The sequence below is a fragment of the Anastrepha obliqua genome, chromosome 1, assembly GCF_027943255.1.
Source record: "Anastrepha obliqua isolate idAnaObli1 chromosome 1, idAnaObli1_1.0, whole genome shotgun sequence".
NCBI classification, from domain to species: Eukaryota; Metazoa; Arthropoda; class Insecta; order Diptera; family Tephritidae; genus Anastrepha; species Anastrepha obliqua.
Window position 1 is genome coordinate 66,848,733 of NC_072892.1, and position 18,386 is coordinate 66,867,118.

The 18,386-nt window shown below is 31.8% G+C and overlaps 1 long non-coding RNA gene across 1 annotated transcript; it reads left to right on the forward strand.

Annotated features, from left to right (window-relative positions):
* Positions 1-1,815: 1,815 nt before the first annotated feature.
* Positions 1,816-17,125, forward strand: LOC129236326 (uncharacterized). The gene is made up of 3 exons (XR_008581656.1): positions 1,816-2,599; positions 16,825-16,885; positions 17,001-17,125. It is a non-coding gene; the product is annotated as an uncharacterized LOC129236326 (long non-coding RNA).
* Positions 17,126-18,386: the final 1,261 nt, after the last annotated feature.

An 18,386-nucleotide genomic window follows, 5' to 3' on the forward strand; every position in this document is an offset into this window, starting at 1 on the left:
CATTGGTAAAAGTTGCAGCCAAAATTGCCAAGTCTGATATTAAAAAAGAAAAATGAAAGAACGAGAACCCGGACTCGAAACACCAAACGATAGAAAATGTTGTTTGTAATAGCGGCGGTCGCTGCTCGTCAGGCAAAGTCTAACCTCAGAGTGTATTTCTGCCATGAAAAAGGTGCTCATAAAAAACTAACTACCATTCGGAGGCTATGACTAATTACATATTGCTAAATAAATTATTGTTGGTAACTTATGCATTTTTAAAATAACCTTTTCTAGTAAGTACTTCGCAACCGATGTTTGAAAGGTATCGGGCTCAGTTTGTAAAAATGTTCAGTTTTCACGCGCATTGCCCCAAAAGGATGCTCTATGATATCCTGATTTATGTGGTATGTCAGGATGTATTGCATATCTTTTTGCCCCTGGATCTACCGAGCAAGTTCTGGCTCGTAAACACACCTTTTTGAAAACAAAATGTTTTTCTTGCAAATATTACTTTTCCTTCATTTTTACTTAAAATTTCTAGAGTTAGCAACCCGGTTGTTCTTAAGGGAGCCGATTTGTCAAGAGGGAACAAGAAAGCTGCTTACTGAGCAAACCTTTTATTACTGAATCATGGTTTATGTACATATTTTGATATCTAACGAAGTTACAAAAAATGATTAGTTCAAAAGTAGATTCCCAGAAAAAAACCTTAAATTTTATCATTTTTTGGTCTTTTTGTTTTGTTCCCACCCTATCAAGAAATTCTTTTCCATTGAACCTCAGTAAAATCCATTTCATATTTTTCTCCCCAAATGCAATTATTATTTTACTTTTCACTTTGTAAGCTGTAAGCTAAAATCAGCTACATTAAGCTCAAGTTTTTTTTTTTTTTTGTTTTTTAATAATTAGGGATATTTATTTAAAAAAATAATTTTTCTTGATTAAATTGTTTTTAATAATTTATTTCTTTTTTTTTTTAATTTAAAAAACTTTTTTTTGTTAATTTTGTTTTTATTTATATTAAATTTCTTTTATTTATGTTTTTTTTTTTGGTTGATTATTAGGAACACTAATGTCCCCAATGTTATTCTAACAAATTTTTGTTTTATAAAAAAATTTTAAAATTTTTTTTTATTAAATATTTTTTTTTTAATTTTGTTTCTTCATTTGTTTTAAAATTAGTTTTTCTTAAATTTTTTGATAACTTTTTTTCCAAAATTTTTTTTTATTAAATATTTTTTTAATAAATTTCTTTTTTATTGCTTTCTGTCACTAATGTTTCTAATGTTATTCCAGCAGCATTCTTTCATTCTAAAATATTTCACGCTACAACAGCCTGACTAAATCGTTGCATCTAGATTAAGCTCAAGTTTTTGTTTTTTTTTTAATAATTTGGGGAAAATGCAAGATCTTAGCTTCGACTTGAGTATGCTTTAAGTAAGCATTTTAATACCTCCCTAGGCAGCGTAACGAGCGTCGCATATCTAGCATATCTAAAGCTCTAGCGCTAATTATAGAGTATTCGTCGGACATGTACCTTTTTTTGCGACTACGTAAGTGTTAATCAGCCAACCAATCCGTGTTCAGAACGTACCTCACATGTTCCTCACATATTTACACACAGCACAGACACACAAATTTGCATACCGATGTATATTTTGTTTTTAATTTATCTGTCAGTTTGTAGGTAATTGCGCAAATTTGAAGAAAATTTTTGCAAAACACTTTTTGCTATATTTGTAACTGAAAAAATTTCTTGCTACACACAACTTTGTAGTACATATATTTTCTCGAAATTGTTTATTACACTCGAATAGACTCAAAACTGATATTATTTGCTTAGAGTATACGAAATATTTACTTTCTTTGATGTGTGTGTGAAAAACTTATAATTTTAAGCAGTAAAAAATGAAAACAAATGGCAGCTATATACAGCGCAATTGGAAATGTGGCGTCAAAACACAAAAGAAAAACAAAAAAAAAAAAAAAAACAAAATAGTAAACAATAATTTTACACAAAAAGCACACAAGAGTACACATACATGCATAAACACTAATTAAAGATAAGCTTATTGTTTGAATTGATGTTTCCTTTTTGTTTAAGAATTGTATTTTTTTTTTGTTAAAAGTAACTAACAAACGATGGAAAGTAATGAACGAGAAGTGAATACTTCTACTAATTATAGTTGAGTTAGTTAAGCCTGTTAAATTGTTTTGCCTTTACACGGCCTTTACTTTGTATATTTAAATAACTAATTAGTCTGTCTTCATAAACTCTTTAAACTTATTTTGCATCTGAAAACATTTTTGAGACAAATATTTCTTTGACAAGCCAATTTATTTTACTGCGATAAATTATGAACTTTTGTAAAAAAATACATTTCGAAGCATTGTAAAGCTGTATTGGTGAGTATTTAAAAGTTTAAACAGCTAAGTTGACTTAATTTGCTTTATGAAAGTTTCGTAGAATAGTTAAAAGAGACACAGAAGTAATGGCGTTATGAAAAGTTTAATTTTAAATGAAGATACAAAAACAACAAAATTTAAAGCTTCACAAAAAAGTTTTTCATTGCTTTGCGCTTCATTACATCCGAACACTTCAAATCGTCCATGTTCGGTAAGACAGACAATTTATATGTTATTATTTACTATTATTGAGTTAAATGAAAAAGAAAAAAAATATATAAACAGTAAAATGTTTAAACACTACACACTGCTAATTTACTTGTATAATTTGTACAAAATAATATCTATTATATTATTTATTTTTAGTGTTCTCTATTTTACCTCTACGAATGTAATATCCGAACGCACTGACTATAGACTTCTTTCTACCTATACATAATAATGTATATATACAATTTTTTTTCTAATCATGTGTTGGTCTGATTTACAGTGTTAATATTAATAAACTGATTTTTTGTTAGTAATTATTTTTATTTTTTTACTATTATTTTTTATTAATCTGTTTTTATTACATTTTTTTACTAATTTTTAAGAAAATTTAAGGAAAACAATTTTTTTTTTTTTTAAATGAAGAAACAAAAATGAAGAAATTAAATAAAAAGTTTTATAAAAAATTGTAAAACAAAAAATTATTAAAAAATTTATAAAATTTTTTTATTAATTTTTTTTGTACAGATTTTTTTATTATATTTTTTTATAACCTGTTTTTCTTAATTAAAAAAAAATTGTTCTAAAATTTTTTGTATACATTTTTTAGATGATTTTTTGTAAATTTTGTTTTTAATTTTCTTTTACTAATTTTTTGATTAATTTTGTTCTTGTTAAACTCTTCATTAATTTGAAAGAATTTTTTATTTAAAATTTATTAAATTTTTTTTACAGAATTTTTTATTATGTTATTTTATAACCTGTTTTTCTTAATTGAAAAAAATTTTTTATAAATACATTTTTTAGATAATTTTTTTAAAATTATTTTTGTTTTAATTGTTTTAAAATTTTTTTTGATTATTTTGTTTATATTAAACTTTTTATTAGTTGGTAAGAATTTTTTAAAAAAGTAAGAAACAAAATTTTTATAAAACAAAAAATTATTAAAAAATTTTATAAATCTTTTTTAATAAACATTTTTTTATATATTTTTTTATAATTTGTTTTTGTACATTTTGTTTCTTTATTGAAAAAAAAAACAAATGTTTCATAATTAATTAATATCTTTTTTAATTTTTGTTTCTTAATTGAAAAGAAATGTTTTTCATAATAAATTAATATCTTTTTTAATTTTTGTTTCTTAATTAAAAAAATGTTATTCCAGCAAAATTTTTTGTATAAAACCTTTTTTTAATTTGTTTTTCTAAAAAATTTTTTGTAAAATGTTTTTTTTTTTTAATTTTTTTATTAAATATTTTTTTGGTTTTTTATCCAATTTCTTTAATATTTTTATTAAATTTATTTTTATTTATTTATTTTTTTTATTTATTTTTTTTATTTATTTTTTTTTATTTATTTATTTTTTTTTGATGAGCACTAATGTTCCTAATGTTATCCAGCAGCATTCTCCAAAAAGTTCAAACGAAACTATTTCACGCTACTACAACAACAACCTAACTAATTTGTTCCGACTACAGTTGGGCCAGTGGCCCAATCTAGTCTGGCCATAATCTACAAGTTTCCACGTAAAGCATTATGCTATATAATCTGCATTAGATTCTGTTGTAAACCTCAGTGTGACAGCGTCACTGTTTTAAGGAGGATTCCTCTTTAGCACACTTTGGTTTTGACGTTCGGAATGTGCGGGTTAACGCCGCGTATCTTCGAGGCCCATTTTATTTCAATACCGGTATGAACCCGTGTAGTCTTAGGAGATTTGCTGCTGTTGTTGTAGTAGCTTAAAAATTCCCCATACATGTATGTGAGAACGGCTTGGCAGAATCAACTAACTTTTGGTCCCACTCCGTCCATCTACTTCATAGATTTGATCGTTACCAAGTTCTATTAGGGCACTGATGGAAGTATGAGTCGTAAGGAGCCACTGGGTTTTCACGTACGAAACTTGTGAACTGGCAGCCCGTCAGTTAAGGTTTATACCTTGTGGGTAGAGCATGGAGATTGATATATTTTTATTACTGAAATCCAACCGTTATAGAAGAATGGTTTGTGCGTGGCTACTAATCGGCGGGGCCCGAGATAGAATACCAGTAAATTTTGGAGAAATCTGTTTCGGCGGTTAAAGGCAAATCTCTTAATGAATTTCGTTTTTCTTTCTCGAAAAAGCTTCTCATAACAAACCATCTGCCATCTGTAAGTCCGTCCATTTGTAGGACAAACTCTGCCAAATACCTAATTACTTAATTATTAACTAATACTTTTTCGCCTCACACATTTATTTTAGTAAATGTGGTTTGTTTGTATGTAAAGTACTTTGAGGAGTAGCAACATTGTAAATTGGACCGAAATTAGTTACAACTGCTTACGTCTCTTTATTTATATTATTTTGGTTAAGTGTACTTTGTATAATTTTTCTGTATATTATTGTTTGTAAAATTTTAATTTTCCTTATCTAATATAAACAATGTTAAATAACAAAAAAAAAAAATTGGTATTTTTATTTGAATTAAAAATCGGTTTCGTTTTATTCAAAAATAATCGGTAAATCGCTTGAGAGATGATGCAAACTTAAAATCGAAATATTTAAAAAAAACATGGCCTGCTTCAGAGAAACGGAATACAGATCAGTTATCTATGAGTTAAAATTAAGTTTACATGTCTCAGCGTTTTTATGTGTAATTTTAGCGTCCCTACTGCGTGGTTGGCTCAAACTAATGAGAGCAAAATCTTCTAAAAAGAATAGTCGAACCTGTAATTTGCACATTAAAGATGGCAGAGCTAACCCCTTACTGCTTAATGAGTATTTGAATATCCATAAAATTCCATGCTTACGGAAAAAGTTCAAGTCGAAGTTAGTAAAGGGTGTATATATTTTTTTTTTTTCAAAATGCTTAATATAAAAAATTTAATATTTAATTTTTATTTAATATTTAATTAAATATATAAAAGTTAGTTATTTAAAAGTTAATATTTAATATTTTAATATTTTTTTTTTTTTTATAATCAATATATATGCATGTACTTCCGATTATTTTATATTCTCTTTCAGGACTACAAAAAAAAAATTGTTAAAATTACTCCAATCTTAGTCTACTTAGAAAATATGTAATACCAAGTAATTATGATTAAATTTTTGACTGGAGAGGATAACTGCTCTTCCAAGGTGTTCTTCCAAGTTTATAGATTAATACATGAATAGTCGCAGGTATCACACCTTCCAACGCTTACTTCACCAGTCCATAAAACATGTCACCCGATTCATTAAGATGGACCTTCTTACAAAGATCCAAAAGTCCTTCAGATAATCACCGAGCAGGTGTTGCAAGTTTTTTGTATTAAATTTTTTCCTTTGAATTAAGACGGGTGGCGAACTGAGTCGTCTCGCATCTGTTTAGTAGCTCTGCAATATCTTGATCCTACCTATTTTTTATAACTCTTAGATGGCCGAGGTAGTCCAATTGCTTTGTGTGCGGTTGGTAATGAGAATAAATGATAGAGCAATATTTTCAAATAACGGGATTGCAGACAAAGCTTCAAAGTATATCTGCTTTGAAAAAAGCTTCTCATGAAAAAGGATTATAAAGTTTGGTTGGGTTTATGAAATTTTAGGTTTCTTCTCCATGCACACTATAACTTGAAGGAGCTTGGTTGAAATATTTTTAAAAGTTGTATGCGCCTGAAAAAAATATTAACCGATTAACAAAAAGTACTGGGGCATAGGTATACTTCAATTTCGACATTCTCAGCCATTTTTTTTATGCTTCTGGTGCTTTTGAATTAGCTTCGTTTCAACCACTGAAAGAAAATATCTTTGTACTATCAAATTTTTGACTATAAAAATGAATTACTTACTTTTTCTTCTTCATTTTGGTATATTTCGAACTTAAACTTCGCACCAATTGTCAAACAGCTGATTGTTATTTTACCAACTACCGATCAAATTAGGAACATAGAATTAAATGAGAAAGCTGATGAACTGGCAAGACCGGGAGCATCCTATAACGAATCAGAAGCAGTAGAAATAAGCCGTCTCCAAGAAGTGCGCAAAAGGAAGATCTTCTTGGTATTCCATAAGCAGGGCGTTAACCGATGGACTAATACGAATACCTGCAAAATAAATAAACAAACGTGGTCAAATTTCAACAAATCCAGAACTGACAAATCCAAATCACAACAATAACCGTCCACTGACCTTTCGGAGACCATGCCAGGCCGTACAACGATAGATGCAGCAGCTGCAATCAAGAAGAACCTAAAGAAACAGTGTTTCGCTACCTGTGTGAGTGCCCAAGTTTGGGAGCTCTACGGCATAGCATACTGGGGGAATTCTGAATGGTTAATAATGACGTTTTTGTGCTAATTGGATCTGGGCTGAGTCACTCAGACGCCTCCACCACCACAACCACCATCGATTAATTTGCTGGGATTGTCACTGCGGTGTTTCGTTGTTTTGCTCTACGACACTTTCGTTGGATTTACGAAAACAAAATATACGGAAAACTGCCAAGTAACGAAGAAGCGAGCTCGGTGTGAAGACCTACAGTATTGCCATTATTACAGCTTAGAACCGAGAATAATAAAATTTGTACACCTTATTGTAGGGGCATTTCGGTAGCATTTTGTGTAAGAATTTCTGGATTGGACTGGTCTATTAGGAATGGAATATGATTCGTAATGCTTACCATTTGACCTCAAACATCCCTGCCTTGAAGCTTACGTCATTTGGATCAAAGATCATTTGAACCATTTTAGTATTCCGAAGGTTTTGCTTGATACATCGACTCATTTGATTTGTAACCTTTTCAATCACCGGCGCTAGACATATATATGTATATTTGTATGTATGCTCGGTGCGTTCGTTGGGTATAGAGTGTAGCTTAGAGTTCGGCGACTGCTGCCCGACAACGGTAATGATAGAATAGGTTTTATTTTTTACTTATTATCATTGCTAATTTCTGCTTGAAAGTTTAAAATATTTAATAGTTTTTTATTAAATTAAAAAAAAATGTCTTCTATCCTCCTAAAATGTATCAAAATAATTTGTATGCTATGTATGGATTAGGTAGTATTAGGTTACAACAACAACAAAAATGTATACTATTGAATACTTTTACTTTAAAATTTTTTTCTTCCAATGCACAACAATACCAAACACACATACATACATACATACATATATGCAAAAGAAATACAAAGATACTCTGAAACTTAAACTTTCATTCAAAGTCCGCCAATGAAATGTACTGCCTTATACTCGTACGCACATCAGCAGCTTTTTTCAGCATGTTTTTTTTAATTAAATTACAGCAAAAGACCAACAACAACTAACATGTTGCAAGTATTCATTTGTTCAATTAAAATTTTTGGTATTGTAGAAACTTTCGCAAAAATTGATTATTAGAGCAATAAAATTTTAGAATTCTCCATTTGAATTGAAACGCATAGGCAAAAATATTACCAAAAAAAAAACACAGGCATGAATATTAAACACGAACAACAAAAACTACAACAACAACAGCAATAACAATGCAAAGAAGGCAGAAAATAATAACAACAACAAAAATATATCTAATTGAATTGATAGCAAAGAACAAAAATGACAACACAAAAGCGAACAAATAACAAAAACAAAAACAACAACAAACCAAAAATAAACAAAACAAAACAAAATTGAACAAATCGTAGGCAGGGACGTGCGGTGGTAATTTAATTGTATGTATTTATAATTAAACTATGTAGTAGTAGAAATAAAATCCAAAAACAAAAAGAAAAACAGACAAAAAGAAATTCAGTTGTATAGAAACTAAATTTCAAACTAAATTATAAAATAAAACTAAGCAGTAACAAAATAAAAACCAAATTACTTTTAAGCGTAAGACATATTTTAATTGCTAAAATTAGATAATAATAAAAAAAGTGATTTAATTAATTGATTAAAAACGATAATTATACAAAAAAAAAAATATTTATAAAAAACAGTTTCACTACAATATTCGCAACTTTGTGCTGTAGTGTAGTTCAAAATTCGCCAGCGCTAAATCCTCAACACCAAGATTCACTGAAAGGCTTGTGCTTCCAAATGGAAGGACTTCGAAAAGTTATTGTAGTAGCAGCTGGGTACTATAGTTAATAATTTCGACCTGAAATATCTTTTGTGTCCTACTACATGTTTTAGTGAGGCCCTATGTTCCACCTAGGAACTATGAAACAATACATATACATGTTTTAGAAGTACTGAATACTTGCGGACAAATTTCAAAATATCTGCCTTTAGGAGTATTCTTGATTCCATTCGGATCCTTTTCATATCGATGAAAGACGTGCAGCCTTTTTCTTACTTTTCATTATTCTCCAGAGAGAGTCTACATTCTGTCTCACTCCGAATGTGAATTATTGAGAGATGGTAATTTAAGTATAAAGACCTGTCAGAAAACCTACTATTTTCTTGATATCTATAGGGTTTTTCAGTAAGAGCGCTTCAACTTTTGAACTTTTTTGAATAAAACACAAACGGTTTGACTTTTTTAACTAATTTTTTTTTTTATTATCGAGTTTGAACATATACATTTAAGTATGAAATTCGATTTCTTAGGCATGACCACCGCGTGCACGTTTTACGAAGTCCAATCGTTGAACCCAATTTTCGACCACTCTTTTGCATAAATCGGCCGAAATTCCAGCAATTCCGCGTTCAATATTGGCTCTGAGCTCACAAATCGTCGCCGGCTTGTTACTGTAGACCAATGACTTCACATAACCCCAAAACGGGACGGCTTGTTAAATGGACCGTAAAATGGCCGTAATGCTCTTAAAGTAGCAGCAACAGAACGATTATTTTCATAAAAAATGTGCACGATTTGCAATCGTTGCTCAAGTGTGTAGCGTTCCATGATGAAATGTATACTAATGAAGTTTACAAATGACAAGCGAAAAATAAAAAATATTGCTTCGTTCGCCCTCCCTATCGGAAAAAAGTTGAAGTTGAAAGACCCTTTACTTCACGCATGTTGTGCAATTCCCTATTGTAGCCAAAATATTTATTAAGTCTTTTGGCTTGTCGGACCTCTTGTGTGACTTCCTCATGGGGTAACTCTTTAAGTATTCTCCCAAATATTACTACAGTATGGTTCTCCTCGCCCTAGCGAGTTCCTCACCAATTTCATTACCTTTTATTCCAGAGTGACCCGGAACCCGGCAAAGTACACTTTTATTTGTTGCACTGAGTTGCTTTCGGTTGTTAAGGCATTTATAAACTAATTTCGATTCCACAGAATGTGAAGCTAGTGCTTTTAATGCACACTTGTTGCCCCTAATATGATTTTATGTTTGGACCATAGATCCCCGCGACGACTCCTATATTTGTTTTAGAACCATTCGACACTCTAAGGCCCTCCTAGTTCCTATACATCGTGGTCTGTGATTATAATTTCAAACCTACAGTTAAAAACACATTTTGGAATAATATAGTCTGTTAATGTTCTATAGATCTAAATTCTGCTCCGGTATCTCTGCTATAATATTAGTATGACGACAGTCGGGAAAATCTTCCCCAAGTATGTTTCGCATTTGAAATTCACTGATATTAATAGTCCTACTATCGCTAATATAGCAACAAGTTTCCATGGCACCATGCATTGCCAAGCAGGCTTGTATTTGAATTTATTATAATAAGTTATCACAAACAGGCGTTGGTTAACGTAAAGAAATGCTTTTCTTCTTCCTTGCTGGCAACTACAATGTAGTTTCGCCTGCAATCGCAATGGTGTGTTATCTAAAGATGTATTGGGTATTCAGGAATATTAACATTTTGTAGAATTTCTTCTGCAATGCCAAGTCGAAATTTTGAAAATGAATATTTCTTGAATGAATATTTGGAATCTGCTTTGCACGTCCTTGCCAGTCTAAATCAGATAACAAGCCGATGTGCATTCCAGCGTAAGAGGTTAAAGATATTTGTGTTATCGAACACGACTATTGTCGCACAAATAATAAGACAGAATGTGGTGCTATCTCAAAAAATTTAGATTAGGTAAGGTATATCTGAATATATCTCTCAGAGATCACAAGGGTTCGTAGTGTTACCAGTTGGAGTCGTGTTAAACATAGTTCCTGTTACGTATCTTGGCGAGTTTTAATAAACAGTTTAGGGAGGGTTCACTCAGAGGATTTCTGCCAGCCCTCATAAAAAGTAACACTACTGCAATTATTATAGCTCGAGCACACTTATACTCGTAGTTGTTGTACTATGCTCATAGTCTTAAATTACTCGGGTGTTTCCATAGGAATGTAAAATATGTTGACAGTTATGTAAATGAGCTCAAATAGCGCTTTTCTTGTCCTGCCTGGTCTCTATGAAACTTAAATGTTTAACGTACGAAGACAAGCAACTGCACTCTCGGTTGTATTCTCTAACAAAATGTTTGCAAGAAATTTCCCCTCACAATTAAGTTCTAAGTTAATTATAATTGTTTTTTTCGGTGTTACCCGAGTGTTGTTTGCGAAACGTCGTGTGTTCATTTAGTGACCGAAGGTATCAATAAAGACAAGAGGGGTAAAAATTTCACCTAATTGAAGTCAATTATATTAATTTAAGAACCAGCGAGTTCCGTGAGAGGAATGAGTCGGGACTGCAGCGTCCTGCCTTTATACACACGTTTACCTTTGAAAAATCACTAGAATCTAAATTGAAAGTCTTGGTGGCGATAGATATGATTCAAGTAATTAAAAACATTTTTTTTTTTACTTTTATTTATTATTTTTTTAAGTGCAAGTATATTTCCTGTTTACTTTTATACGCTTACATTTTTATTGCACTCAAGTATTGGGTTTTACGTTTTCTTATAACAAAAAATGATGCAAATGATGCCAAGAATATCAAATGAAAGTAGATAAGTCAAAAGCACGCAAAGAAATGGCACGAAATGATTTTATGTTACACGGGCCAGATGCCTTCCTTGTCGTCTCATCTCGTCTGCTTTATGAACATAGGCTAGAATTCAACACTTGAGCCATGTAAAAGCAGTCTTAGACTACCAATGCACGCAGGATTTTTGGCGTTTCGGATTTTAGCGATCGGGCATGTCAGCCATTCGTTGCGGTATTTGAATGTATTATATAATACTACATATACGGTATTGTACTATTTTAATTGTACAACAAATATTGGAAATCGAAAAAAATGATAGTGCATAAAATACAAGATATTCGTAAATATTTAAGTATGTTAATGAGTATAAGTTCTGATTAAATTTAATATGTATTGTATAAGATTTAAAAACCGTTAGAGCTACATAAACATAATGCAAATTTCATCTTGAGAAAAATTTAGGGGAAGTTGATAACCTCTTTTTTTATAAATACGTTATAAAACAACAATAACTCATGTTAAAAGAAGTATACAAATAATTGGCAATTTGGATACAACAAAAATGCGACAGTTTCTCAACTAACGGTTTAATGATAGTGGACATGTTACTGTCTAAGCGATGTTGGATTGATTCATACAAAATGTGGACTCAATTTTATTTTAATCTTAAAGTTTAAATAAAGGTGAATTATGTATTTTCAAATTTGGTCATAACTTATAAAATACGAAAAATTAGAACCAGAAAATTGAGATTTTTTCAAATTACGGCAGGTACCCTTGGCAGGTAGAGTCAGACCTATTGAGACTAGGTTTTTGTTGTTGCTGCTTTAGAGATAAATTGAAGCCTGCTGGCCTATTGTGGTATCACCACTTAAAATAATTTCGCATGAAAGCGGAGAATATTAAACCGTGCTTTTAAAAATGCAACTTATTTTGTTATCCAGAATAAATTTCATATGCACGTGAAACTACAGTTTTTCTCTATATTATCTAAATTACATATTTCTCTATATTTGTCCCGGCGAAGAGTAAATAAAAACGTTTCTTTAAATTTCTCTTTCGTTTGATATCCATATCAATATCAAGGAGTGAGTAAAAGTATTTAAAACAATTTTTTTAAAACTTTAAAAATTAAATTGATAAGAGAATGCAAAACTGGGTATTTAACATTCGGCCGCCGTAGTCGATACGTGACTACCATTCGGGGGTGCATCGGTTCGAATCTCCGTGCATGAAACACCAAAATGATAGAAAGTTTTTTATAATAACGGGCGCCCCTCGGCAGGCAATGGCAAACGTCCGACTATATTTCTGCCCAAAAACTCCTTATAAAAAAAAATATAAATAAAATCGGAGTCGGCTTAAAACTGTAGGTCCCTCCATTTGCGGAACAACATCAAGACGCACGCCATAAATAGGAGGAGGAGCTCGGCCAAACACCAAAAAAAGAGTGGGTGTAGTAGGTTAGGTTTTTGTGTCAGTCGGTTTAGAGTAGCCAACTCCCTTCGACAATCTAAGTCCGTTATGGAACCACTGTGTAACACCGGTGTTTATTTTTCATAGAACCAGTTAAACTCATTTATAAAACGTAGGATAGGTTTTATCCCAACACCGGATAGCTCCGTAAGAGAGTGAAAATAATATTTTCCCAACAACCTTGCTCTACTCCTAGCTAAGGCTGTACAATTACCGAGGAAGAGGAAGAAACAGTAGAACACTTCCTCGGTAATTGTACAGCCTGTTCTACTGTTTCTTCCTCTTACTCGTCTCTACAACTTCTGCAGTATTTATGCGAAAATATTTCTAGCTTAGCAGCCAGTGACCGGTGACACAAGCTACGACCTTCCAGATGTTCTCTTTTGAGAGGTTAAGCAATTCTCCTGACCTCTTATCTATTTGCGGCCAAATTAGCCCAGTTGTAACACAAGTACTTTCTTCTCTTCATGACCAATTGGCCTCCTGGAGAATATTATTTCTTATCCTTGATTTGCACGTTGCCATAGGAATTCCAATATTTCCTCTGTTTTCAAGCAGTGGAAGATTACTACCCTTTCTGGCTAGCTCACCGACCTTGCAATTTCTTTCATTATCTTTATGTCCCGGAACCCATATAAGGCTGACGTTTGACGTTGAAGACGTTGCTAATATCATTTAGAGCTGCCAGGCATTACTGAACAACCTTTGATCTTAGAATAATTGCCTACATTGATTTATTGTAGTTGTTGTTACGGCGGGTGTAAAATGGTGAAAGCGCCAATTATATACGAGTATATACTAAATATATATATGGTAAAATCTACAGTTTTCAATGCATATGAAATTTTGCCTGGTTAACTTTTACTTTCGCACGGTGTTGTAAATGTTCGCCTCATTTGGGACTGCTTTCAAAGTCATGGTTGGAGAGAAAACAGACAGTTGTGTGTTCTACTGAACGCTACTCACTTCGGGCTTGCAAACTAATTTTTTTATTATCTTCCTTTTTTTACTTTTCGTTTTGGTTTCTTCTTTGTTCAAAAATCCACGCAACCAGTCGCCACTTCACTTCGTTGCCAATTTTGCTTCAGATGACCAAACCTCGTAATATATCGTTGTTGGAGTATCTCACGACGTGTCGCATATTCGGTTCTCTTCAAACGAATCAAATGTTGACGTCGCAACTGCTTTGTAATAGTTTCACTAGATTTTAGCAGCACGTAAGTCGCGGTGCGTGGACTAACTCTGAGTGACTGAATTGCCGTTCGAAGGCAACTTAGAACTATACAAAGGCCTAACTATTTTTGAGAGGATATAAGAACTAACTTACAATAGTGGATGGGCGTAAACATGTGGAATATATAAGAACAGGGTGTCGCACCAAAGAACCTAGAAATGGGGGATATGTATAGAGAGCGTGGCGATATCGAAGCGCTCTTTTTCTTACGACCAAATATTTGTTAATATTTTGGCATTCTGCCGCCCCAATTTCATTAATATTGCGTCGAATCTTGCCTCTCAGTTCGGGAATTATTCTTGAGCCATTGGTATGCATGTATTGGAAAAGCACAAAGGAAGACACCCAACACTAAATCATAGTCTCTTGGCGACAAATTAATTTTTTCGCGGCGCAATATAGCGATATTTTTAATCTTTTTCGCGAGATTCTCGACATCGTGGTAATGGATCTTCGCAGTTTCTATGGGTTATGCGTCCGTACGATTTTCCAAGACTTAACCTCAAGGGCCCGAAAAAATGGACGATTGTCATAATTTTTTTTAAATATGCTTCAGAACTTTTATTCGAATGAGGCATATATCATACTGAAAGGTAACTCTCGAAGAACACATTTTGGTGTTTTTATTTTAAAAAATATTATTTATTGTTGATATCGCCCCTTCCACGAAACGACTTTTTTTAGAAGAGGCATGCGGTAGCGCATGAGCAGCTCAACTGAAATCAAAAAAATTAAATGATTATTGTAGAAAAATGTTTTTTAGTGAATCTGAACGGTTTATTTACCCAAAAAAATTTTTTCTCGATATGAAAACCGCTTTGCACCAAAAAAAAAAAACGATTTTTGAGGGGTTGAAAAATTAAAAAAAAAAATATTAATTCCAGCGAACTATGCAAATATTTATAAAAAGTGAACGGTTCAGATTCACGAGGTTGTAACTTCGAATAATTAAAAAAAAAAAGTTTATGCAAATCGGTCAAATAGTTTTTGATAAATAATGATCACCGCGACGGTAATTTTCAAAAAACACGACTTCGAGATAATCGCGTCTAAAGTTTTGCGTGCACTTCTTTTCCAAGAAAGGGGGAATATCTCGGTATATTCTGGGCTTCTTCAAGCTGGGATTCAAGCTGAAGTAAAAAAAAATATGTAAGTGTTTTTGATTGGCTCTCTTGCTTTCCAAACAGGGTAACAAGTATGAGTATTTTTTTCTATGCAATTAATTATTCAAATCAACTACTCAAATTATGTGAAAAAATTTAGTAACAAACAATTTGTTTTTATATTGTATTGCAAACAATTTATGGGAATATTTAGTTCGCTATGATTTCGTTTTTCTGAATCAATCCAACGGTAGGTAACGGTAACCAAAAAATAAAATATATTGTAATAATTTCTTGTTTCATACTTGTGTATGTAGCGTTGGTACGCAACAACAACAATTAAAATTGCTAGTGATTTTTTAAAATTGAAAAAGGAAATATACATACATACATATATATATATATATATAATACATATATGTAAAACGAGAAAGATATGAACATTTTTAAAATAATGAAAAATCAAAACAAAACTAATGCAAGTTAAAGTTGTGTTATTTACCTAAAGAAGAAACAAGTGAAATTTAATTATTTCTCATAATAAACATTAATTTTTTATAAGAATATTTCGGCAGGTAAATTTATGATAAAAAATATTATAATAAAAAATAATACTATTATATCATATTTTCAACTGTTCTTCTGCAGTATCTAACCAATATATTAAGCGATCTAATGTGTTACTATCCCGTTTGATTTTTTTCCGTTCTTTTTTAAGTTTTTAATATTATAACAGACTTCCGGCATAGAAACAATTGAAAATCGATTTTTGTCGTTGTTTTTGTAAATAATTCAAACATGATTACGAATGTAAGGAAGCATACCATATAGTACATTTACACACACATACTTATATATACACATACATATATATTTGTAAACTTTTTTGTACACTTGACATACATATATTTATGCATATGTTCTATATTGTAATTACATACACTTATGAACATGTATGTAAATATATAATACATATATACAATAATATGTATACATACATACTTATACATACCTAATATTTACACATCCCTCCAAATTTTTTAATCAACCCTTGTGAGAAAAGAGAAAATTCAAAATTGTAATACTATTTACTTAGCATAACAACGGAATTATTTTCACAAATCAAAAATAAAGTAGTTCTATATTTATTATATTGCACTTACTTACCTACCCGGGTAAACAAATTAATTTCCAGTATGAAATCTAGTTTCAACTTTTGAAATGCAAACAAACGAAACAACAGTAGCAATGAATTCTCTAATAGTGAATAGTAAATAACAGTGAATAAAATTGGTTTGCCCATTTGAGAAACAGTAACTGTGTGTGCATACATACATATTTAGAGAATACCCATACGAAGGCACACCCATTCAGAAATAAGATATTCTTTCATAAGTACTCCCACAAATCAAAAGGAAATCTACAACCATACATACATACATATATGCTTTCATAATAAATACCTAACAAGTGAATAAAGTATAGCAATTATATACATACATACATACAAACAATATTGAATAATCAGCGCTGTAATTTATTTGCTTACATATATGAATTGGTGAGTAAAAATGGAGTTATTTCGATTTCAGGCCCAAAGGAAACAACACCTGTACTCTTATAGGGAGGGGAAATGAGGAGGCTACATAAGAGGTATGGATGTATAAAATATTTATTTAACACGTCAGCTGAACAGGTGAACTTGTAAAAAAAAATTGAAAAGTAAAACTACTTTACGCCGATTGAAATTTTTTTACATAATTTTTAGTCCGGGAGCCAGGGGTCATTTTGACCTCATCATTTCATGTCGACTGATTTTAATACTGAAGGCAGACGCCATCTAATGGATGACGAAACCAACAGTCAGCTGGTCCAGTAGCGGTGGTTACGTGCGCGGGATGCTGCGAAACGTGCAAGCAAGAATGTATCATTTCGTTCATACATCTCGGCGGCGCGCGGAATTTTCAACAATGCACAAAAAAAATTTCAGCCGGTATTAAATGAGTTGTTAAAAATTTTTTTTACACGTTTCGCAGCATCCCACGCACGTACCCACCGCTACTGGACCAGCTGACATTTGGTTTTATGGCCATTGGATGGCGTCTACCTTCAGTATTAAAATCAGTCGGCATGAAATGATGAGGTCAAAATGACCCCTGGCTTCCGGACTATTAGTATAAGGAAAGCCCTGCTGCCACCGTCAGCAAAAAAAAAATTGTCAAAGATCGATGGTATTATATTTTGTAGCCACTTGCACGTTGCATGGCCTATAAAACTGCATACCGAAAATTATTTTAAAAATTTGTACAGGGTGCGCCATCTTTTATGTCGGTATGTAAACGCTGAATAACTTTGTCATTTACCAACCGATTGACTTCAACATACATGCTTCCATACGTCAATTCAGTACAATTTCAACCATGGATCGCGATCGACGCTATAAAACCCGAAATGCTTGACATTAACAAACGCAGAAAAAAGATCGAAGTTTGTGATTGCTAATAAAGGTAGCCACTTGATTGATATTCTATTCAAAAAAAAAGTTTAATAAATTGTAAATAACCAAACCAAATAAAAATACCTCACTTAAACAAATCAGTTTTTTTTTTTTTTCAAAGTTATTCAATGTTTTCATACCGGCATAAAAGATGGCGCACCCTGTAGAATTTTCATAATTTTTGCACAAAGTTTGAAAAAAAAAAAAACAATTTATATGATTTTTGTTGTATTAGTTAAACGTATATAAACAATTAATAGAAGCTAAATAACCAAATTTTATTTGTCCATGAGAGTAGGTATAAAATAAAAACACATATGCTTGTACTAGGTTGTTCCTATTTACGCCCGTACCCAGGGATCCATATGAGCAGGCCAAGCAAATTTACAATTTTCGAACATAACCGAATCTATGCAACCAATAACGCAACTTAAGTAGGTGGGGTGGTTGTCATAAAGACACACTTAGACCTTTCGCAGGTCCATTGTGATACCACTGGAGCTTATCCTTACTCTACGTGTTCCTTTTCAAACCATCCGGTAGCTTTAATAAACGAGCAGAGCTTCGTTAGTTTTAGATGGGCTATGCCCGCTACATCGGTTAGAAATGCTGTATCAAGTTTGCGCAACCTTCTCATAGCTAGGCTTTCACACTCAC